Below are 25,948 nucleotides of genomic sequence, written 5' to 3'. Positions count from 1 at the left end.
GTATAAATTGTCTGTCAGACAAAAGAATGTGGCTTCTAACGTTGACAGTCATGTACTACTGAGAACTACAAAGTTTCTCCGTGAAGTGGTTAGAGCCCAAGAGAATTCACTGGAAACCGGAAAGGAAATGCTGAATGAAGAAATGCCAAGAAAGCAGTGAAGCATGCAAGACTTGACATATGAAAGGAGGGTGCTTAAGCCCCAAAAGGTCCAAGACAGAAATATAATTTTCAAAGTGTTTCTTATGTGCAAACAAGCCAATTGCCTGCTCTGAGTGTGGCCTAATCCCCTAAATATTTCAAACGGCAGTCTTCAGTTTTGCCAGGGCAAAAGCATTTTCAAAGTTATATTGCAATTTCTTAAGTTTTATGGGAAGCTGTTAAGACAGAATGGAAGCAAAGAAAAGATCCTTTCAGGTTTTTATGACAAGCCGAACAAATTGTTTTATATTCAAAGGAAATGGCTATCCCTTTTCCCATCGTATATAGTAATGATACTCAGGAAATGGTTACCTCGGACAAATCCATTTCAATCCAAGGATGCCTCTTTCCCCACCTTTTCCCTTTTTACATTAAAGCAAGTCTCTGAAGATATTGTCTTCATTAAACAGCTTGACATTCTGGCCATGTTGAAATGTAGAGGTGCACTGCCAACTTCACATTGCTGCCTGCAAGAATTATTTATGAAACCATCAGTGAAAAGAAAGAATACAGAGAACACATAAATAACCTGCTTAACCTAGAAACACTTGGAAGAAGAGAGCAGAGGTTGCTGGAAATAATTTAGAATGTACACTTCTTCTATATAATATACATTTTGAGAAGGAAAGGTGACTTATTATAGCCATTCCGTTGTGTAATGAGAGCAAGGGAAAGAAAGGCATGGTGTAGGAACAAACAACAGAACCTGCTAGGATAATTTTTGGATCTAAAGTTGGGAAGGGAATTATGAGCTCCTTCAGATGTTGCTAGACTACAGTTTTATACAGCCCTACCATTTCTGGGAGATGCAGTTCAACTACTTTTGGAAGGCCAAGTTGTTCCTGTGTCTTGGGGCATTTTAGCATATTGTAAAAGGAGTTCTTAATCTGTATAATCTTCTTTATATCAGTTACCACCAACACATAGAGAGAGGAGAGAGAGAGAGAAGCATGTCATGCGGAGTAGTCTAGTCCAGTGGTTCCCAAACTATGTTTCCACGGAACCTTAGGATTCCAGAAAAGCATCATAAGAGGTTTTTTAAAAAAAACTTTAAAATAATATAAAAATGGAATTTAAAATAAAACCACACAAAGCCAACTATTCAACAGTAATACATTTGAAAAAGATCTTGGAGTCCTCGTGGCCAACAAGTTAAACATGAGCCAAAAACAAGATGTCGGCTAAAAAAGCCAATGAGATTTTGGCCTGCATAAATAAGAGTATAGAGTCTAGATCCAGGAAAGTCATGCCACCCCTCTATTCTGCCTAGAATACTGTGTCCAATTCTGAGCACCACAATTGAAGAGAGATATTGACAAACAGGAATGTGTCCAGAGGAGGGTGACTAAAATGATCAAGGGTCTGGAGAACAAGCCCTATGAGGAGTGGCTTAAAGAGCTGGCCATGTTTAGCCTGAAGAAGAGAAGACTGGGAGGAGACATGATGGCCTATTGGTCATGTATAAATATGTCAGTGGAAGTCATAGGGAGGAGAGAGCAAGTTTGTTTTCTGCTGCCCTGTAGACTAGGATGCAGAACAATGGCTTCAAACTAAAGAAAAGGATATTCCATCTGAACATTAGGAAGAATTTCCTGACTGTGAGAGCTATTCAGCAGTGGAACTCTCTGCCCAGTGTTGTGGAGGCTCCTTCTTTGGAGGCTTTTAAGCAGAAGCTGGATGGCCATCTGTCAGGGGTGCTTTAAATGAGATTTTCCTGCTTCTTGGCAGGGGGTTGGACTGCATGGTCCATGAGGTCTCTTCTAACTGTATGATTCACATCCCCATAATAACTGTTTTGTGATGCAGCTATTGCTATCAGGTATGGAATAACTATATTTACATTTCAAGATTTTATTTGTCATCTGAACAAGAGTGAATCACACTCAGCAAATTCTTCATGTTCATTCCGTATACTATTTTTGATTTTTTTTCTTTCTTGTTCAGTTTTTTAGATGAAAGACGTTTGGCATATTGGGTTATTATTCATAAAATATCTAGAGTAAAATTTACTCCCATATTAGATGTTATATAAGAAATTGGGAAATGTATTTGAATGAGCATGAAATGATCCAGAATATATATTTTGATGAAACAAATCAGGGCTAGAGTTGAGGAACACAGAATTCTCTTCTAGGAAACCATTGTAATGAAGTCCCCAGAATAACAGACTAGAGCTTTCTAACAGAGATTTCCAAGGACATCCCCAAACTACAAACACGAAAATGTCAAGGGATAGAGCCACTGCAGTTATAGTGGTATCAAATACTATAACTATGCATTATATACCCAAACTTGTGTATATAATGCATAGTTATAGCATTTGATACCACTAATACCACAAGTGTCTCAACCTGTGTTGAGACACTTCTATGTCATATGTCTATGTCATTTACATCAACTTCCCACAGCACAAGAACAGGCAACTAGTGACACTTTAGCTCTTGTCTAACTACACACTTCACCATGATGTATGCTGGCTATTGCTTATGGGAGCTGGAGTCTAAGAACATTTGGAGAGGCACAAATTGTTGATATCTGACACAGATCTCAAGCTGATTCTGATGCATGGAACTCTGGGATGTGGTCCTTCAGCTTAAGGAGCATTTTAACCTCCACATCCCCTGTGAAGTTTTTTGAGAGTGAGTGATATAACTAGGTAATTTTAGACATGTAAATTAGAGGCTTCATAAGAAAATATGAAGCATATAACTCACCCTTCTCTTATTTTTAAGTATCCCACTGCCATTATGCGCTTGACATCTGCTTCTAAGGACCTTTCCACACAGCTAAATAAAATCTCATCTTATGTGCTTTGAAATGGAATTTATGGCAGTGTGAACTCAGATAACCCAGTTCAAAGCAGATATTGTGGGATTTTCTGCATTGATATTCCAGGTTATATGACTGTGAGGAAGGGCCCTAAGTTCCTGGCATGTTATAGCAAAACAAAACCAACAAATCCTGTTTTCACATTTGATTTAATAAAGAAGCACTTTGAGCATGTGCACCTTTATAAAAATAGGACTAACAGCAAATTTGATTCTGCTGCTCTCATGCTAAATATATATATAATTGAGAATAAGCATTGCTTTGCCGTACAAAAGGATGTGTTGGAAGTTTGTTTTAAAAATGGTAATCAATTAAAAAAATATTTGAAGGGATGTCATTTAGAAAACATTTTCTGCTGCTTTGGAGACTAGATCAGGAATCAATGGGTTCAAATTTCAAGGTAAGAAATTTCACTTATTCAGTAGGAAGAATGTATTTACTTTAAAAACAGTTTGACAGAGGAAAAGACTACCTCGAGGGGTGGAGAACTGTCCATATCTGAAGATCTTCAAACAGAGGTTGGATGGCCTTCTTTCAGGAATACCTCAGTTATATTTTCCTAAGTCTTGGACTAGATGATCTTAGCAGCCCCTTCTATGTCTGTTCTATTCTATTATTCTAAGAGTTCTTCCACACAGCCCTATATCCCAGAATATCAAGGCAGAAAATTCCACAATGTCTGCTTTGAACTGAGTTATCTGAGTCCACACTGCCATATATTCCAATTCAAAGCAGATAATGTGGGATTTTCTGCCTTGATATTCTGGGATATAGGGCTGTGTGGAAGGTCCCTAAGTATGAACATTACCTCACAAAGTGCTAAAAATGAGTTCTAGCATTGCAAACCCATCTTGATGAGAGCTGGATGAAGCCAGATTCAAGCACCAGTTCATTTTGTCACCAGCGTCTGCCACTCTCTGGGTGATTGTTTAGGAGCTTCCCTGAGGTGCAGAATATTCCTTGAACAATAGCAACAAAATATTAGTTTTTTAGGTTGTTTCTGGGGATTTTCTTCACCTTGTATTTGTTGGAATGGTGATCAGAAGAAGAGAATTTGAAAATATGAAAAGCCTAGCTCTGAAAAGGTAAAAATCCATACATTATAAAGAACATGATAATAAACCTGGAATATGTGAATGTTTGCTTATTGTTTGGACATAATCTGAAAAGTCTTAAAAGGGGGCAAAGGTTTTTCTCCCTTTTTCCTTTATTTTTTTTTATGACTGCATGATTTCCTCCTCTTTTCCTTCCACATCCTACCTGCTTAGGTCACAGCTTCAAGGAACAAAAGAGAACTGTGTCTCTACAGCTGTCGCAGAATACATTGCTGGAAAGTGCCTCTAGATGGTGATTGAAGGAATTTTGAGTTTTCATGCCATCACTGCTAAAAATAACATAACATAAAATTCCTGCGGGTGGTAAGTTCCCAGCAGGCATCTCTGCATATGGCAAAGTTACTCTGCAAGTATGCTAACCATCGAGCTAAATTGCAAATCACAGTATTGTATGAAGCTGGTATATGTGTGAAACACTGCAGAACAATTGATGACAGTTTTTAATTCTCCCCAGCAGTGTCTGAAATGTAATAGCCATATAGCTCTCAGTAGATGCTGTAAACATGCTCATCAAGCTAACTGGACCCCTGTGTTTCAGTATCTGGAGACATGCGACATAGGTAATATATTGAAACACAACCAGTGGCTTTGGTGAATATCTTGCTTTCTCTTTTCCCCTCTCTCTCTTTCAGGAAAATGCCTGCTGAAAGGCACATGTTGACAGATCACTCCAGACTAAGAAAAAAGCAAGGCAGATTTGTTCCATTACTCTCACCCCCTTTAATATTTTGGTTCAGCTACCTAGCCCTTAGCAACAAGCAGCCAAAATATGCAAGGGATCCGAGGCTTCACGGTGAACAGATGAGATCACAAAACGGTATCCTCAGATATAGGCAGGGGTGCCCTTCAGATACAAAAACACACTATCATGCATTCTGCAATAAATAATCTCCTGTGGCAGTGGGTAATGTTGTCACATATTTGAGCAGAAAAGAGCTTCAAGACATGGAAGGCAAAACTGACAAATATTTCTTGATTCTTTTAAGTGTATAAGACAGCATTCGTCAACCTGGCACCCTCCAGAAGTGTTGCATTAGGAGTCCCATCATCCACATTCAAAACAAAACTGAAATGATAGTGTTATTCCAGTATGCCTCAAAGGCACCAGGCTGGAAAAGGCAACACATTTGGGGCAGTTTTGAAATGACAGAGATCTCTGCACAAGAGGGGAGAGACTCCTGACCACTCAGCAACTCAATATGGCAAGTTCACCCATCATTTTGCAGATAAAGTCACTCAGATGCAATCTGACTTGGACACCAGCTTTATGGTAGGTAGTGTCAGTAGATGTACCTGAGACATCTGTCTGTCCTAATTTGTTGAATTTGTTTCAGCATGTTCGGCCTGATGACATGGACAAGATTCTGGAGATGTGAGAGCAACCACATGTGCTCTAGACCCTTGCCCTTCCTGGCTTATCAAACTTGCCAAAGGTGGTTGGCTGAGTGGTTTATGAGGATCATCAGTGCCTTGTTGGAACAGGGACAATTATTACCATCCAACTTTTAAAAAGCAATTGTAAGACCTATTCTAAAGAAGTCATCCCTGAATTCCTCTGTTTTAAACAACTACCCACCTATTTCAAATTTCCTACTTGGGCAAAGAAAATAATCTTCATGGTGGTGTGGGAACTGTAAATGTTGTGTATGTGTAGGATCTAAAAAATTTTAGGAACTTTGCTTCACCATTGTCTAAAAGTAACCAGGAACTTTTGAAGGAAACACAAGTGGAAAACAAACAATGTCAGGTTCTAGCAAGCCTGGTTGTAAGGGTTCAGACACATCCTCAGATGGCAAACTGGAGGCCCATCTACAATGACCATTTAGTGCCATTTTAAACTGATATTGAAAAAAATTGTTTCACTGGGCAGATGAATTGGGCAGAGGAAATCTGGCCCAATTCTATCATTGCTGGAGTTCAGAATGCTCTTTGATTGTAGATGAACTATAAATCCTACCAACTACAACTCTCATATGCTAAGGTCTATTTTCCCCCAAACTCCACCAGTGTTCACATTTGGGCATATTGAGTATTCGTTTCAAATTTGGTCCAGATCCATCATTGTTTGAGTCCACAGTGTTCCCTGGATGTAGGTGAACTATAACTCCAAAACTCAAGGTCAATGCCCACCAAACCCTTCCAGTATTTTCTCTAGGCCATGGGAGTTCTGTATGTCAAGTTCGGTTCAATTCCATCATTGGTGGAGGTCAGAATGCTCTTTGATTGCAGGTGAACTATAAATCCCAGAAACTACAAGTCCCAAATGACAAAATTTTCCCTCAACCCCACCAGTATTCAAATTAGGATGGATTGAGTATTTGTGCCAAATTTGGTCCAGTGACTGAAAATACATCCTGCATATCAGAGATTTACATTACGATTCATAACAGTGGCAAAATTACAGTTATGAAGTAGCAAAGAAAATAATGTTATGGTTGGGGGTCACTCCACATGTGGGACTGTATTTAGGAGTTGCAGCATTAGGAAGTTTGAGAACCACTGCTTTAAAGTATAATGGTTTGCTTATGCTCTTTTGCAAATAAAGTCTGGAACAGAGATGTTTTAAAATATTTTTTGAAGTGTAGGTTTGCACAGAGTGATAGTATCTCAGGCTTAACAGGCAACCTTTCCTGAAACAAGAACATTTGCCAAACCACAATCAGCCATTTACAGATGACACTATCTTATCAAGGTCTAGCCAAAATTGCAACAATGTGATAGTCCAGAAATGAATGTGTCATATCCTTTGCCTTGATAGATAATAACATGGTCTCAGCAATTTGTCAGGCTCTTGATGCCAGCATCTGCATGGTGAAGCGCTGAGGAAGTCCATCATTTTGTCTGGTGATACAAACATTTACTCCAATATTTCAGGAGTTCAATCTAAATGCACAATGTTGTACGTCAGACAACTGTCAAATTAGTGCAACCATGGAATTCATCTTGAAAAGATTTAAGTCTTATTACTCAACTCAATGGGTGATGGATTATTTAATATATTGTCACACAATTTGCCAGTAAAACCAAGTTGTAGATTACAGGGTAGTTTTCTTTAACATGGTGTCCTCTAAATTTGTTGAATTAATAACCAATGGCCATTATGAATTATGTGGATGATGGCAGCTTTAGTTCAGAACATCAGAAGGGTGCTGCTATTGGGACTGACACAACACTACAAAGATTGACCCCAAGTATGACAGCATTCAAAATGGATAGATGTCACCTGAAGCCATGCTTGGAAATCTCACAAACCCAAGATTTACATTGTGGCCATCAGAGACCTTCAGCTTTTGTCCATCTAGGTCAGGGGCCCTCAAACATTTTAAACCGAGGGCCAGGTCACCATCCCTCAAACTGTTGGAGGGCCGGATTATAATTTGAAAAAAGATGAATGAATTCCTATGCACACTGCACATCTTACTTGTAGTGCAAAAAACACTTAAAAACAATTATTAAGATGAAGAACGATTTTAACAAATATAAACTTCTTAGTATTTCAATGGGAAGTGTGGGCCTGCTTTTGGCTGATGAGATAGGATTGTTGTTGTTGCTGCTGTTGTTGTTGTGTGTTTTCAAATCATTTCAGACTTAGGTTGACCCTGAGTGAGGGCCGGGTAAATGACCTTGGAGGGCCATATCTTGGAGGGCCTTAGTTTGAGAACCCCTGATCTAGGTATTCAAATAGTCAGAGTACATTGAAGTAACAACATTAAATATAACATGTTATTTGAGGACTGATGACAAGTTAAATATAACATGTTATTTGAGGACAGACAGACAGACAGACAGACAGATAGATGATAGATAGATTTCCATTTATTGATTAGTCCACTGACCATAGTAACAATAAAAGACAAGATGAAAGTTGCGGGGGCGGGGGGTGTAGAGTGATGAGATTAAAAGAATTAGTCAGAGAATTCAGATAAGTTCATTGCCATGGCAAGGGACCCCATTTTATGAGATAAAGAGATCTCTCATAGGTGGGCGGCTTTTATAATAAATTTGGCTATGCAGTGGACTAAGTGTAGATTCTCCCCAGAAAGAAAAAAGGACAGCTTGGCAATTGGATCCAGTTGGTTGTTCTAACCAAAAGTGTTTGTAGATATTGGGATCTCATTTTGGCATATAGACAACAAACAAAATATGTGTAATGTCCCGGGGTATCACAGATGCATGTTCTTTTGTGGTAAGGTATTTTTTTGAAATTCTCTTATTATCATGGAATTAAGTTGCTCAAATCTGTCTCTGGTAAAAGCTATTCTTTGTCACTGCATAAGGTTTATCCTAAGGTACTTTTCTGTGCCAAATGTTGTTTTGGTCTTGGCTAACCAGTTTAGAGATTTGAAACTGGCCAACTGAGCTATATCTGTTTGTCCACTGATATCCAGAACTCTTTGTCTGAATATTTCCTGGACTGAATGTCCTAGGGAAAGTAGATGGGAGGGTGAAAAGCCTAGCTGGTACGTTAGTTGGCAGCAATATCCTTTTTCATTTTAATAATACTATGTGGTGCTTCGTTTTTTGTTTTGTGTGTGTGTGATAAGTAGCATTATTTTAAAACTGTTATTTTGATGAGTCATATGGAAGGATTTCTAGCCATTTTTGTATTTTAAGTTAATTTTGAAAATCATTAATTTTAAAAAATGACCTTCAATTATACCTAATTTTGATACATTTTTAAAATATGCATAGCACAAATGCACCAGCCATTTCCAATAAAGTTTCCAAATTCTGCAAATGAGCCAAAGAACTAGAATTTAAAAGTGGGAATAAAAAAATAAGTGAGATATTTTTTTTAAAAAAATCTTTGTTTAGGGGAAAAAGAGTAACCTCTTATTGGTGCTTGTTTGTTTGTTTATAAAGAACTTGGTAAACTGATTTTCCCTATGTGTATACCATAGGAGGAAAAGAGTTTGTAGTTGTTATTTATTTATTTATTTATTTATTTATTTACAGCTTTTATATTCCACCCTTCTAACCCCGTAGGGGACTCAGGGCGGATTACAGTGTACACATATATGGTAAACATTCAATGCCAATTTTTGACATACAAACATATACAGACATACACAGAGGCTATTTAACTTTTCTGGCCGCCGGGAGCTGTCGCTTTCATCGTCCATCTGCGACGCTGATGAAGCACTTCCACATTCCTGCATGCTTCCCTGCTGGAATGCTTTGCTGGAGTCTTCTTTATGGCCTCATAAATCAGTGAATTTAGCCTCCCCACACTTTAAGGTGGTACCTTGTTTTCCTACTTGACAGATGCAATTGTCTTTCGGGTTGCAAAGGTTGACAACAGGTAACACACAATTGGTTGGAAACCCACTCCAACCCGGGCTGGCTTCGAACTCATGACCTTTTGGTCAGAGTGATCTTAATGCAGCTGACACTCAGCCAGCTGTGCCACAACAAATCAGACAGAATTACTTTATCTACCACACAATTTCTCAGAATTAGACTTCTATGGACATTTCTTCCAATTCATGAATTTCTATGATCCTTTCTTATACCTGAGACAGGTTAAAAGTATTTTATCTTAACCCTTATATAATATTAGGTCTCAGATTGATTTTCTGATTATTGGAAATAAGGATTTATGATATGATATACATTATTGAGTTTTATCCTTGGAGAAATGTAGAATGTATAACAAAATAAATAATACAATAATAAAATAGTGTTAGGACTGAGATGAGACGGGACTCTGGATATCAAGCTTTAAAACCCCATTCAACTGTAGAAACCCACTGCATGATATTGGGCACATCACACACTCTCAGTCTCAGAGATAGAGAAAGTCAAATCACCTTTGAAGAAATCTTGCCAAGAAAACTGTGAGAGATTCACCTTAGAATCATCGCAAGTCAGAAACAATTTAAGGTATATCACATCAAAATGTTGAAATAAAATTAGGTTGGTTCCTAAATTGTGAGAGATTCAGACAGTTTTGCTCTCCTATGTCACACACTGAGACAGTCACCTCTGGCAACAAAACATTATTATATTTTTCCTACCAGAGACAGAGATCCACTGGTGGGTTTTCTGCCTCATGTGCAAAATAACAACAGGCTATAGACATGATGGGTCTTGACTTTGATAGGTGTGGGTGACATAATCTACTGCTGTGCCTAAGGCAACAGAGAGTCTTGAGCCAGTTCTAGAAGTACATATTCATAAACGGTATAGTTACAACTACAGAATTGCTTACACAGTAAGTTGTGCCAGCCATCAACTTGGACAGCTTGCAAAGGAACTTAGACATATTGTCAGACAATTCTTATCAATGGTTCCGCATCATGATGGCTATATATTTGCCTCCAGCACCAGAGACTTTATCTGTCTCTATCAATTTTGGGGGAGCACAGGTGGGAAGGGATTTGGTACTCATGTCCTGCTCACAAGTTTCCCAGAGGCAATTTTGAGAACAGAATGTCAACTAGATAGGCTTTCGCTCTGATCCATCGTGCTTCTCTTTATGTTCTTATTTCATGAATATTCAGACGCCGTGCAAGGCACACTTCTCTCTTTTTCGTTAACTTTCCAATCCCTTTCCAAGAGACATCAAAACTATTCACAAGGAAGGGAGAAAGTAAAAATATATTCCTTGTTCCCAAAGCATTCAGAGTGGCTTAACCAAATTCCACCATGCTTGCTTAGGTAGCCAGGGCAAGTGGGCAGAATGTTTCAACTCACATTCACAGGCACATCCTATCAAAAGGGAAGTGTTATATACCTTCTTTATTTAGATACAAATCTAATGCCATCTGCCCACACAGTACAGTATAATCTATATATCTATGGGGATACATTCCTCAACGTACAGTAGAAACAGAAAACTATGGATAACAGCAACCCCTATTAAAGTGAAGACTTTCACCTAATGTAGCCTTTGAGTTGCCTTAGAGGACCTAGAAAATTTTCTCTAGGAATCTTCTAGGTTCTCCAGGAGGACTCTATGGAAACTTTAGTAGATGCATACCACAGAATTACCTGAAGCATATAGAAAATTCCTAGATATTTTGTCCAGTATAAGGAGGTGAAATGGCAGATACTGGACCCAAGGCCATGGGTGCTGTACTGTACTATCTTGAATGGAAGTGCAACTATTTTATTATTTATTACAATATTTATCATCTAATCAATAGTCAGTCATCTCAGAGCAGAGTGCAATTAAAATCAGTTTAGGACAATCAATAACAACAACCATTTTCAATGACTAAAAATATAGGCTGGAATCTTGTTTTTAAGTCCCAGTTAGAATAGAACGACTAAATCAATTGTGGGATAGTGAGTCAACACAAAGGTAAATCAAGTTGATTCAACAGGCATCGTTAGAGATACCAACAGGATTTAGGCTATATTAAATTATTTATAATAATTTATAAATAATGTATAAATAATAATTTATATTTATAAATAATAAATAATTTAGCACAGCAGGCTAAACTGCTGTGCTACAGAAAAATCCTGCCGATCAAAAGGTCAGCAGTTCGATCCTGGGTTGGGGTGAGAACCTGCCGTTAGCCCCAGCTCACCTGCCCCCTAGCAGGTCAAAAGCAGAAATGTGAATAGATAAATAAGTACCGCTTTTAGTGGGGAGGTAATAAAAGAGCCCTTAAGGACATCGACTGATCAGAGGAAAGCTTCTCAGCATGAAAGATGGAGCAACAGCACACACCCCCTCCCCCCATGGCCAGAGTCGTGCAGAGCCTCCAATATGCTGAAAATAAGACAGGAACAACTGCATCTACCTCTGTTTGTTTGTCCTTGTTAAGTGTTTGATTAGCATTGAATGTTTGCTGTATGTGTGCATTCTGTAAAGCTGTTCTAAGTCCCCTTCGGGTGAGAAGGGCAGAGTATAAATACTGTAAATAAATAAATGAAATTAAAACTATTTAAAATAATGCTGAACATAGCACATCTAATAAAATCAATTAACATCCCCACCCCCCAAAGGACCAATCAGACAAAGAGTATTACACTTAGAATTAATTGTAGCCATCCAGAATCTATCCTAACCTATGTAACTATACACAATACCTTCTTCTGCTAAACCATATGACTATGGAGGCTTTACAGCCAGATATCTGTTACAGGCAGTTCTCAAGTTACAAACATCCAACTTACAAATGACTCATAGTTAAGAACAGGGGTGAGACAACAGGAAGTGAGAGAAATCTACCCATCAGAGGGGAAATTCACTCCTGAAATACTTCTCATAGGGAAGGTGACTCCACTGAAGCATTATCGCCAATCCTTGTTGCCACAAGAAATCATTTTTTTCAAAATCCCATTATCACAGGGACAGAAAGTGAGGTGAAATCAGCTTTAAACCTAGAGCTGATATATTCTATGCAATGCAATTTTCTGAATCAGTGCCCCCAAATAACCCCATGGACAGGCCTAAAAACCAAGAATTTTTATTGGTTTGGTTGTGCAATTGATTAGAAAAATTGCAAAGTCAAGAGTCCCGGAACAAATTCCTTATACAGTACATGGATGTGCTGTATGATGTAAGTCATCACATTCCAATATAGTTCATGTTCCTGAAATAAGGAGAGACATACACATACATGTCTGAATTTCTGAGGTATTATTCCCACCCCAGTCTTCAAATGGGTAAGTTATCTTGGAGCAGATGTTGAGATCTCCATTAACAACTGCACATTTATTATGAGGTAAAACAACCACATCCTGGAGGCCCTTAATGCAGATTTCTATCAGAAATTACATTCTAATGATATTATGATTGTGGGGTTAAAATAAGAGACCTTTTGAAACTCCTTGCGGTCATTTCTTCTCAATTCATTTTCCTCTACCAGAATGTCATTCCAGCCTTGAACTCAAGTGGCCTTGCGTGTATGCCTTGTCTCAAACATTTCTTTTACAGAAAATTGATCACAGAAGAGAAATAATCGCAGCCCAGCAGGGGTTTCCTGTTTATCTCACAGGAATTAGCTTCTAACGCACTGTGCCAGAGTTGATATTTTACTTTCATTACATCTCATGCAAATCAGTTCCATTTACCACAGAGGACAGAATCTTAAGAGTGTTTGTTCTGAGATGAGTAAGTAAAGTTTCATAACACGATGTGCTCACTGAAGCTCTAGTGCTGTAAAAATGTAAATTATAAATATTATGTGCATGATATATGCAAGCTAAATATATGCAAAAGGAGGGCATCAGTGGATTTACATAGTAGATGGTTTCTCTTAAAACCATGAAACAGAAATCTCATCCACATAATTTAGAAGGCCAATCTTTCCAATGGGTCAAGTAGGCAGCTGTTTGAGGTCATTGGAAGATGATGCCATGTAGTGAGACTGTCCTTCATTTCTCCTATATTACTACTATTCTCTTTATTCTGAACTGGTAGCAAAGCCAATTCAATTCTGAATGTTCTCCTTACTTTTGTTATCTCTTTTACTGATATGCCCACCCTCTTAATTAACCTCTAGAATTTGCATGCCCATTTTAAGAATTGGCATGCCCATTTCTTCACTGTAGATTGAGGCTAATGTGACTATTATTATTATTATTATTATTATTATTAACTTTATTTGTACCCCGCTAGCATCTCCCGAAGGACTCGATGCGGCTTATAAAGGCCAAGGCCTCAAAAACATAGCATAACAAATACACAACTTAAAGCAAATCAAAAACAATTAAACCAATATCAAAAACAGCAAAAACAATAAAAACAATACACCAAAACACGATAAAACTGGGGCCGGGCCAAATGTAATGGGTACAGATTAAAAGTGCTGATGTGATAGGTGGTATGTCGGATTTTAGGGTAAGTGCAGTGTGCAAGCAATCTTAAAGTCTAATAAAGTGCTTCTGGGACATGTTGTTGGAGTTTTCCTATTCTGGAAAGGCACATCGGAACAGCCAGGTCTTCAAGTTCTTCCTAAAGACTGCCAACATAGGAGCCTGTCTAATATCTTTGGGGAGGGTGCTCCAGAGTCAGGAGGCCACCACAGAAAAGGCCCTGTCTCGCGTCCCCACCAGACGCGCCTGCAACGCAGGTGGAATCGCGAGCAGGGCCTCTCCGGATGAGCGAAGAGAATGTGTGGGTTCATAAACGGAGATGCAGTCACACAGGTAGGATGGTCCCAAACCGTTTAGGGCTTTGTAGGTAAGCACCTGCACCTTGAATTGGGCTCGGAAAATAAACGTGATGTAACATCGAAAAGTTACTGTTTTTGTTTTGTTTTTTGTTTTTGTTTTTTTGTTATGCTTGTAACACACTCATTGAGGAACTGATTTGGTGGTTGCTAGATCTCAGGGAATGCCCTGCATTTCCAGTTTTTATGGATCATTTCCAGGCAAGAGAAAGGTTTTATATTGATGAAGCTATGGCCAGTCATTTCTGTAAAACAGATAATAGCTTCTTTGGGTCCTTCCAGACAAGCCAAAAAATCAAGAGGAATTGGGATTTTAAATCCCACTTCCTCTTGAGATGGAGACCACACTGCTGGCCTAACCCAATTCCTGATTCTTCTTGCATGTTGGCTAAACGTTGTTTAGCCACACACACTCTTAACCCAATTTAACCTGGGTTATAATGCATGTGTAGAAGGGCCCTTTGTTTGCAGAATCAAGTTTCTGAATTTGTCATTCAGCCTAGATCCTCCATCTTATCTGTGTTGAGCCAGGGGTTCTGAAAAGGCACATAAGCCTGTGTCTGCACCTTAGATATATATGGAAATCAGAATAATTGTATCCTGTGTCTGTGTTGCATAGATTGTTATTTGTTTGTCTGTTTCATTGCCTTTTATTTAGGCTTTTCAATAAATCTCACTGTGCATCTTCAAGTCATTTCTGACTTATAACAATTTTAGGTGTACCTTGGCAAAGCAATTTCTTTTGGCAAGATTTGTTCAGAGAGAGCCTTCCTCTGAGGATGGAGCATGTGACTTGCTCAAGGTCACCCAGCGGCTTTCCATGGCTGAGTGGAGGATCTAAACCCTGGCCCCTAGAGTCATGCTCTTAGAGGTAAAACATTGCACCACATTGCGTCTCTTAGGTAAAGCTACCCCTTTTAATTTTCTTGTATATGTACATATGTGCATCATTAAGAGAGGCCTAACACTAAGTCCACCACCTTGCTACTTAATTAAGCCTAGCTTATACAAAGGCTTGTGGCTCTTTGGAATACAAGGTGGAAAGATTTGCCTTTTTGTTGTCAAGTAATTTAATGTGTAATGTAGAAGTTATGAGATACCTCTGATTCATATGTGTGGATAGAGACAATCTACCTTGTAGGAAAGCTATCAATCCTGTATAAACCTACCTAAATATGGCAATATAAGCCAACTGCATACCATATTTCAATATGACACTTTCTCTACTCAGCATTCTGTCCATCCAAGAAACATACCCCATGCCTGATTGTCAATGGACCACTCAATTTGTATTTCTGAATCCTTGCAAATAAGTTCCAGAATGAAAAAAATATAATGACTACACTGGTGTGAGTCAGGTTAAGAACTGGACACCTGAATACACAGCCCTATAATTCCCACTTCTTGGAAGAGCAAAAACACTGTCAGCTTTTGAAACATATAGATCTAATTTGGTGCATACGTCTGTGGCTAAAATTATTGGGACTTGTGTTAGGATACGCACTGGCTTTATTTTTGCTCTTTAATTGATTATTTTCCACTGCTACTTGGTTCATAGACCTTAGATCTCTGCTCTTCTATTGTATATCAGAACTGGCCCAAAACACATGGTTGCTTGAAATAAAGGTGAGAAGGTGCTTCATGTCTATTCCATGCCAACTGGATGGACATTTAATAGGGTAGTGCCTCCAGAGCACCAGGCCTATATTAGGCCCCAGAAAAGGCATGGAATATGACATTTTTGCCCTCCAAAAAGATTTTTCCAGATGGTGTGGAATTGCTCCTGTTGTCCCTCTGCAACTGCTGCCTGAGTCAAGTGCCTTACTCTTCTTAATGGTAGGACCAGATATGTATGTTTTTTTTTTACTAAAATATAACAAAGGATGATGCTACTATGTTGTTGCAGGAAAAAGTACTGTATTTTCAGCCTGATGAAACTCTTGTTTTTCACACATCTGCAATAACCTAAAAATGTAAATGGTGATCATTGGTCACTTGTACTTCATATTATAAACTACAGTTTAACAACTTCATAATGGAACAAATCCATAATCTTCAGCGCCATCTGGCACTGATGGTGAAACATTGATCAACCATGTTTCCATTTGATGGATTGTTTGGGGACTGACTGTCAGTAGCAGGCTCAGCACTTAGAGTGAAGGCCTCATGAATAACACAAATCCACTCAAAGTTTTTTTCCCTACTAAGATTTGTCTTGGAAGCTTAGGAATCCTCATAATGTTATCAGACATAATATCCAGGGCATAAGCTATGTTTAGTTGAAAGTACATTGCATTGATGAGGTAGATCCCATTTTTTACAAACTGCCATCCATGTTCATTATGAAAAGCCAGTGAACAGCATCAGTTATGTTGATGCATGCCTATCTATACAAAAGCTTGGAAGTGATGCTCTGTATTTTCAAGTGGAAATCTCATTATGTCCCAGCAGGTACTGACCATACTGGTTAAGCAACTTTGTAAGTTGACATCCAAAATGTAACTTTTCCAAGCTCTGGACTTTCATACAACATACCCTACAATAGGTAGGCCCTCTATTTTTGTGGAAATTAGAGACACAGGATGCAAAAGCGAGAAAACCACAATTTTAAAAAATGCCATCTAGTTCACCATAGTCATGCTGACAATCTAGAAACTGCTAAAGGGACTATTATATTCAAATGTGCTGAAGTTAATCCACAAATGTGGAGGACCAGTTGTAAAACAGGAGCACAATTCTCCTTCCTCTTCTAGTTCCTTCCTCTCAAAACAGCCACATTGTTGTTGTGTCCATTATGGGCATGCCCCTTTCATCACCACTATCCCTGCCATTTTTTCATCCCCCTTCCTATGAATCCTGCTCAACCACAGCAAATGCTCATCAGCTACCCAATTTCCCAGCAACAGGAGCAGTGTGGGTATGAGATTGGCTAGTGGAGAAGCACCTCCAGCCTGAGGCAATGGTGAGGTGCCACTGCTCAGCATTGTTAGTGAAGGATCAACTAGTCCAGATGGGGAAAGTGGCCACAGAGAAGATGAGAAGAAATTTGACCTGCAGCTACCAGCACTGACAATATCACCACTTCTATCATCCTAGTTTCTCTCAGCTCAGTGCCGAGATGAAGCAGCCATGGATTAGCAGTACACCAAGAATAGCATCAATGAGAAATAGACCCCTCCTAACTCTGTCCCCAGAGTTACTGCAGTGTCCAAGTAACAATATGTCACCAGCCTCCTTGGCTTTACCACTGCTGCTTCTTCCACCAAGCAAAGTTAGTAATGGTTGTTTCAACACAGTCCTGCTATTCTTGACTTCTTCTTCCCTTGCTCAGCCTAGCTCAGGAGAATTATGGTTCTCGGCATGTAAGTCCCCAGGTGTTTTGGCCTACAACTCCCAGAAATCCTAGCCAGTTTACCAGCTGTTAGGATTTCTGGGAGTTGAAGGCCAAAACATCTGGGGACCCACTGGTTGAGAACTATTGGCCTGGCAGAAACTGCTAGTCATGCCAAGAGGTTATGCCACACCTTCGCGTGACTGGAAGCTGCTTGAACTGGTGGCACTATTATTTATTTATTTCATTTCATTTCAACCCTGCTTCAAGGTGGCTTACTAATCCTGCAAAAATTCAATGCCACACAGGTAAACAATAAAACACATGTCATCAAAATATAAACAATCTAAACATATAAGCAATTAAAACACATAGCAATCAATCAAACATATTAAAAACCATATAAAATACTGAGTCATGATTGGTATTTTGCCCACTAACCATTATCCTTGGGATTTCATGGGAAAAATTAGGACACTTTAAAAAAAAACCCCAGTGAAGAAGCAGGAGGGCAAATAGGAAAGCACGACTATCCCATTTAAAGCAGGATACTTGCAGCATATGCTAAGCATATGCCACTGTTAGCTCTTAAGAAATTGAAGCGCTCGACTAATACTCCAATAGGATTCTAATTGTGGTCTGTGAGAAATCCGGATTTAGAAATGGTATAATACATTTCTGATGCAATAGTCAAGAATCTCCAGCTAAAATGCATTTGCCATTCTAGAGACATATTCAATCCAACTTATACAGCCATCTTCCCTTAAAATTTTGCAAATTGCTTTTTTCCTGACTTAATGCTAGCATCATTACCTCCTTTTTACCTACTGAATTTCTCCACTTTTAATCGTCTCTGCCATTATATCCGAGAATTTTTAAATTTTTACCTTTTAGGATTACATCCCCAGACACCAAGATGATAATCCATAACCCCCCTTCCTCCACCCCAAAATCACTGAAGTATTCTAGGAACTGCAGTACAAAAAATGTGATACTCACTTTCACAGTTACAAATACACATAGCCTAGAATTCTATATTAGTGACTGGTTTGCATTCATGAACGCCTTTTAGGTAACAGGACTTGGGACCTCTTTTGGCCCAGGAAATTTTATGTGACTCTGGATATATAGGTATATTACATATGTATAAAATCAAATATTTACAGATAACCAGTCAGCTTAACAAGGCTTGCTAAATGGGCTGGTTTCCCTTTTTATGAAGTACATCTGAAGCATTATCTTCAGAGTCTGCAGAATACCTGACTGTACGGGCCTGGCTACGGGCCTGCTCATGTGATAGGGATGAAAACATTAGTGAGCAGACCCTGTCACTCACAGCAGCTGGACTGGAAGAGTTAGTCTAGAAGGTGCTATTTAATTATGTAACTACAGTAGTTACATAACTAGAAAGCTGGTCTACAATCATGGCCAATATTTCCAAGCTCCAATAAGAATGTAGGCATAATTGTGCTTTATTAAACCAAATGACAATGTAGTCCAGCATTTTGTGTACTATTGTGGTATATAGTTCCTTTGAGAAAACCAAAGCAGGACATTAAAAATATATACTTTGCCAGCAACTAGCATCCAGGGACATAATGTTAACTGATACTGAAAGTAATCCATGACTAGGAGCCATTGGTAGCTTAAAACTCCATGAATCTGTTAAACTCCTTTTAAAGGGGCCCATCAGTACAACTTGTGATAATGAATTCCAGACTCATACTGTATACACCAGAGCCCCCGGTGGTGCAATGGGTTAAACCCTTGTGCTGGCAGGACTGAAGACCGACAGGTCAGAGGTTCGAATCCAGAGAGAGCATGGAAGAGCTCCCTCTGTCAGCTCCAGCTCCCCATGTGGGAACATAAGTGAAGCCTCCCAAAGGATAGTAAAACATCAAAAACATCTGGGCATCCCCTGGGCAACATGACGACCAATTCTCTCACATCAGAAGCGACTTGCAGTTTATCAAGTCGTTCCTGACAGGAAAGAAAAACCTGTATACTGTGTAAACAAAGTACTTTCTTCTGTCTCTTCTAAATTTCCAATTATATAACTCCATTTGGTGACCCCATTTTTAAACAGTACTAGCGGTCCCCTGCCACGCGTTGCTGTGGCCCAGTCTGGTGAGCTGGAAAATAAAGTAATGAGAAAGTGTTGGTTTCTAATATATGTAATGCCTTTATGCTTGTAGGTAAACAGTATTTCTTGCTGTTTCTTGTCAGTATTGATGTGGAGATTGTCTGTTTTGCTCACCCTGGAACATGCAACATATCATTGTCCTTCTTTAGGGGTCCCTTTCAAATCTTTGATACTGCATCTGTCATATACATATATGTGTGTGTGTGAATGGCTGGATGGCCCTTTGTCAGGAGGGCTTTATGCTTTCTTGCCCTGGTGAAGGGAGCTGGACTGGATGGCCTTAAGGCAGCATTTCTGAACCTGGGAAATCAAGACCCGGGGGGGGGGGTGTCACCAGGGGGGTGTCAGAAAGGTCACCAAAGACCACCAGAAAACACAGTATTTTCTGTTGGTCATGGGGGTTCTGTGTGGGATGTTTTGCCCAATTCCATCATTGGTGGGGTTCGGAATGAATAAAATAATAGTAAAACTTTATGTATATACCATTCTATCTCCCCGAGGGGACTCAGAGCAGTTCCCAGGTAACATCACAAAACATACAAAGTAAAACAACATAGAGATTTTGTCATATATAAGATTAACAAAACTATATAAGCATAAAAATTGCTCTTTCATTGTAAGTGAACTATACATCCTAGTAACTACAACTCCCAAATGTCAAGGTCTATTTTCCCCAAACTCCATCTGTGTTACATTTGGTCATATTGAGTATTCCTGTTAAGTTTGGCCAGATGTATCATTATTTGAGTCCACGGTGCTCTCTAGATGTAGGTGAACTGCAGCTCCAAAACACAAGGTCAATGCCCCCCAAACCCTTCTAATGTTTTCTGTTGGTCAGGGGAGTCCTGTGTACCAAGTCTGGTTCAATTCCATCGTTGATGGAGTTCAGAATGCTCTTTGATTATAGGTGATCTATAAATCCCAGCAACTGCAACTCCCAAATGACAAAATCATTAATTTTTGAGTGATGGTCACTCCTTGTGTTGTGAGACATTTTGTTGCCACATTTGGTGTGATTTCGTTCATTGGTTCTTTTGTTTTTAAGGTACTCATTACGCACAGCGCATTTTTATATATATAGATCGAGGCCCCTTCCACCCAGCTGTATAAAATCAACTGGATTATCAGAAAGAAGGTTAAATTGTGGTTCTGGGGCCAGACCTTTGGACAGGAAGCATGACAGCACTTTGAATGTTGACTCAGACTGGAATTGGCTATATGGATTGATGACAATGATTTTAATGTGTTTTTAACTTAATGTTTTATTTTCTATTTTAAACTGTTATTATATTTGTTTATATTTGTATTATCTTGTGGCATCGAATTGTTGCCGGTGTAATCTGTCCTGAGTCCCCCACGCGGGTTGAGAAGGGCAGGTTAGAAATGTGGGAAATAATAATAATAATAATAATAATAATAATAATAATAATAAATATATGACAGTGTGGACTCAGATAACTCAGTTCAAAGCAGATATTGTGGATAATCTTCCTTGATATTCTGGGTTATATGGCTGTGTAGAAGGGAGAGAGAAACCCTCCTTCTCCTTCCTCCCCCCTCCTTTATTGTGCATAATCTTATGTATTCCTGTCATCTCTGTTTTGCTGAACTGGAAGGATGAAGAAAACACTCAAAGAATTATCCAGAAGCTTTCTCAGGGTCTTTTTGCATCTCCTGGTTAGGATGTCCCATCTGCACATGGATGTTCATCATTCACTCTCTGGACACTCAGCCCCTTCCTCCCAAAAAAGACTAGCAAGCATCTTTTCTTCTAAGTACTATTTTTAATCAGAACATTTTCTTGAATTATGGATCCAAGATATCATTTTTCATTTTTACTTACTGGAGCGCTTCTTTCTTGTGACTGCAATAAGTGATGAGTGATTAGAATAAGTGATGATTATGGCTCTGCTGAAGTTACTCTTCTTACATCTATGGCGGGGCTGAATGAGAGAAGACAGGCACATCAATTATATTCAAATTTTCATTTTCAGTGCCATCATTGGCCAAGATATTCTCTCTCCCCACTCTTATTCACCTCTTTCTCTATTTTTATATATCTCTCTCACACACACAAACACACAAACCTTCTACCCACCAGAGATGGTTGCTATGTCAAACCAGTTTAGCAGATTATGCAGCTGTCAACCTGAGGTGAGCTTTGGCAGCTATTAAGAATTACAAGCAGCAATAACCTGAAGAGAGCATTATATAGATATTTATTAATTTATCTGATACCCTTTCTTTCCATCTAAGAATCAATAGTTGTCTTTAAAAAAAACTTCAGAACTATCTTCTGAGATATTTTAGACTGATGAGTGACTTGTCCTAAGCCACTGAGTATGTTTAATAGCTCAGCTGATCTAATCATTACATTAGGCACTCAACATGATGCAAACAGTAGGAAAGAATTCTTTGAGACAAACTCCCCCATGCTATTAGCATTATTGAAGCCGAGAAACCTATTCAGCAGATCCATACCCTCTCCTACCTTTCTAATGCCATACGCCAAGCACAACTCATTTCCACAAACTTCCAGCCTCATAGGATGAAGGAGGTAACATGGACATGTTTTGGGAGGACTCTCCATTTCTTATTTTTATAAAAACTATAAGAAGATTGTCACTTGAGAAAGCATAATTCTCCTTATAAGGTGGAAGGAGGGCTCTCCATGTTTTGGCCCCAAAGCCTTTCCCATTTCTTCCAGCCTCTTCCAGTTTTCATTTGCCATGTTTGTGTATGTGTACTTTATAGTGAGTCCGGGAAGACTGGCCCCTACTACTGTCAAAGTCACCCAGCCCTGTGGAACCTCTACAGGATATTTCTCCACCATTTAATGGCTTCTTGAACAACTATCAGCCAATTTCAAATCTCCCTTTTCTGGGCAAGGTTCTGGAGTGAGTGGTTGCTTCTCAGCTCCAGGGATTCCTGGATGTAACCAATTTTCTGGACCCTTCACAGTCTGGTTTCAGGCCTGGTCACAGTACTGAGACAGCTTTGGTCGCCTTGGTGGATGACCTCCAAAGAAAGCTTGACAGGGGGAGTGTGACCTTGTTGCTCTCTTGGACATCTCAGAGGCTTTCGATACCATCGATCATTGTATCCTTCTGGGACGGCTTTCAGGTATTGGTCTTGGGGATACTGCATTGCAGTGACTCCGGTCCTTTCTGGAGGGTCGCACCCAGTTGGGGAAGCTGGGGGATACCTGCTCGGACCCCTGGCCCTTGACCTGTGTGGTCCTGCAAGGTTCTATTCTTTCCCTCATGCTCTGGTAATATCTACATGAAACCGCTGGGTGAGGTCATCGGAATTTTGGAGTGCGTTGCCATCTCTATGCAGATGACACACAACTCTACTACTCCTTTCCACCAAAATCCAAGGAAGCCCCTTGGGTCCTGGACCAGTGCCTGGCCGCTGTGATGGGCTGCATGAGGGCCAACAGGTTGAAATTGGATCCTAACAAGACGGAGGTCCTCCAGGTCAGTCGCTTGGCCGAACAGGGTATAGGGTGGCAACCTGTGTTTGACAGGGTTGCACTCCCCCTGAAGACACAGGCCTGCAGTTTGGGGGTCCTCCTGGACTCAGTGCTGACACTTGATGCTCAGGTGTCAGCAGTGGCCGAGAGGGCTTTTGCACAGTTAAATCTTGTGCACCAGCTGCGACCATACCTCAAGAAGTCTGACTTGACCATGGTGGTCCACGCCTTAGTTACCTCAAGATTGCACTACTGTAATGCTCTCCATGTAGGACTCCCCTTGAAGACAGTTCGGAAACTACAGTTGGTGCTAAGGTTGGCAGCCAGGTTGTTAACTGGAGCAAGTTACAGGCAGCGGTCAACCCCCCTGTTTAAACAGCTCCACCGGCTGCCAATAAGTTTCCGGTTCCAATTCAAGGTGCAGGTTTTTACCTATAAAGCTCTAAATGGTTCAGGACCTGCCTATCTGCCCGACCGCCTCCTCCCCTATGAGCCCACACGATCCTAAAGATCGTTCGGGGATGCTCTTCTCTTGCTCCCGCCCCCGTCTCAGGCGCAATTGGTGGGGATGAGGGAAAGGGCATTCTCGGTGGTAGCCCCTCGCCTCTGGAACTCCCTTCCCAGGCAGATCAGGCTGGCACCCTCTCTAGCCACATTCCATAAGGAATTAAAAACATGGATGTTTCGTTGTGCATTTGACTGACAACCCCGTGACATACGACCTGTATCGCGACCTAATTATCATTCAACCTGAATTTCCTATATTACATCAGTATTCAGATTTTGTAAGTGAAACTGAATTATTTCTGATCCTGTTAAATTGCTCTGTTTTCATTATATTCCCTATGCTATTATACATTTTCATCCACCTTGTTGAACCAATTACTCTTTAATCAGCCCAAATTTTGGCCTCCCCCCCTTTTTTTTTCAAATGAATTTTTATTTATATAGATTTTTATATTTATTTTAATTAATTCAGTGCTGATCAGCTGTGAAAGAACAGACAATTGGTCCCAAGATCCATTTTTAGCTGGACACTGGGGGGGGGGGGGGGGGGAGGGGATGCTTGTCTATTATTGTTATGTTGTTTTGTGCTTTTTAAATTGTATTTTGTTATTGCTTTGCTTTTAACTGTATGTTCCCTGGGCTTGGCCCCATGTAAGCCACCCTGAGTCCCTTCGGGGAGATGGAGGCAGGGTAGAAAAGTAAAGTTCTTATTCTTCTTCTTCTGCTTCTGCTTCTGCTTCTGCTTCTGCTTCTGCTTCTTCTTCTGCTTCTATTGGGATCAGGTGGCCATGGATTCATGTTTCAAGGTATTGGGTGCATCTACACTATAAAATTAGTACAGCTTGACCACTTTACTACTGGGAGTTGTAGTTTACAAGCTCTTTTACTTTCCCTAGCAAAGAGTTTTGGTGCCTCACCATGACAACTTCCAAGATTCCATAGCACATTTAAAGTGGTGTCAAACTGCACTAATTCTACAATGTAGTTATACAATTAAAAGGGAAGCTGATTTTGCCAGAGCCTTTATGGAACAGAAAGCAATTGTGGAACTGGGAAATGCAATGTGAATGTTTGATATGACTACTTTTGTACTTCTCTGAACCGTGCCACATATAGAATAGTTAATTACAGGAAGAAAATTATATGTTCCAGCCGAGAGAGTAACCTGATCAATATTGTTTACGCTCAACTCTAATTCACTGATCTTACAACTCATTAAGTTTCAGATATTATTGATTCTTTTTCTCCCTCTGGTAGACAGCTTAGTAGCTAAATAAGTACCTTTTTATATCTGGTGTCTTGGTTTGAATTTGAGCTGTAACCCTCCATCAAGTGAGTTTGGGGAAATCTTGCCATTCAATTACACAATATCCACGGCGTAATGAGAACAGAAATTCTCTCAAGCAACCAGCCATTTGGAAACAAACCCCTGAAAAAGGCAAACAGAAATAATTCACTGGTCTTCTCTTGCCTTCAGCTTTCTGAAAGGACCTAGGTAGAGAGTGAGATGAACTGTGAATTCATTTTCATTATGTCTTTCAGTTTCTCTGTTTCCAGTCTCACTGTCTATGAATTTGGTCCACTGACCTGGACACAGATAATAAAGAATACCTCAACCCATTAAGCCGTTGTTTATTAGATAATCTGATGTCAAGAAAGAAAAGTAAGAGAATATCACAGCACAAAACTTTACCTTTGAAAGAGAGTACAGCCAGGCCTGCCTATCCATGGATTCTGCATCTATGGATACAACCATCCACAGCTTTAAAATATTGGCAAACCTTGATTTCGCCATTTCATATAACGCCCTTTTATTACACTGTTGTGTGTTTCAGAACTTGAGCATCCACAGATTTTGGTATCCATTTGGGAATCCTGAAACCAAACCACAGCACATACAAACATAGATTAGTGGAGGGGAAAGTTTACTAGTTTTTACAGTCCTTATGACACATTTAATGAAGCAAGATGTGTTCAAGGGCATACCTTCTGTATCAGGAAATCTGATACCAGACTCAGAAATAACATTGAATCCCAAACTATTCATGTTAAATGTATTGTCGAAGGCTTTCGACTGGGTTGTTGTAGGTTTTTCCGGGCTATATGGCCAATCACTGGGTTGTAGATTTTTCCAGGCTATATGGCCATGTTCTGGAGGCAATTTTTCTTCTGACGTTTCGCCTGCATCTATGGCAAGCATCCTCAGAGGTGCCATTGA

At 39.7% G+C, this 25,948-nt stretch overlaps 1 long non-coding RNA gene across 1 annotated transcript; it reads right to left on the bottom strand.

The window, feature by feature from the left end:
* Positions 1 to 557: 557 nt before the first annotated feature.
* On the bottom strand, positions 558 to 25,600 carry LOC132779758 (uncharacterized). The gene is made up of 4 exons (XR_010910106.1): positions 25,424 to 25,600; positions 25,012 to 25,159; positions 21,592 to 21,691; positions 558 to 667 (listed from the first exon to the last, which is right to left on the bottom strand). It is a non-coding gene; the product is annotated as an uncharacterized lncRNA (long non-coding RNA).
* Between the last annotated feature and the right edge of the window lie 348 nt (positions 25,601 to 25,948).

Source organism: Anolis sagrei, chromosome 6 (genome assembly GCF_037176765.1).
Source record: "Anolis sagrei isolate rAnoSag1 chromosome 6, rAnoSag1.mat, whole genome shotgun sequence".
Taxonomy (NCBI): Eukaryota; Metazoa; Chordata; class Lepidosauria; order Squamata; family Dactyloidae; genus Anolis; species Anolis sagrei.
This window is presented reverse-complemented; position numbering and strand designations above follow the sequence as displayed.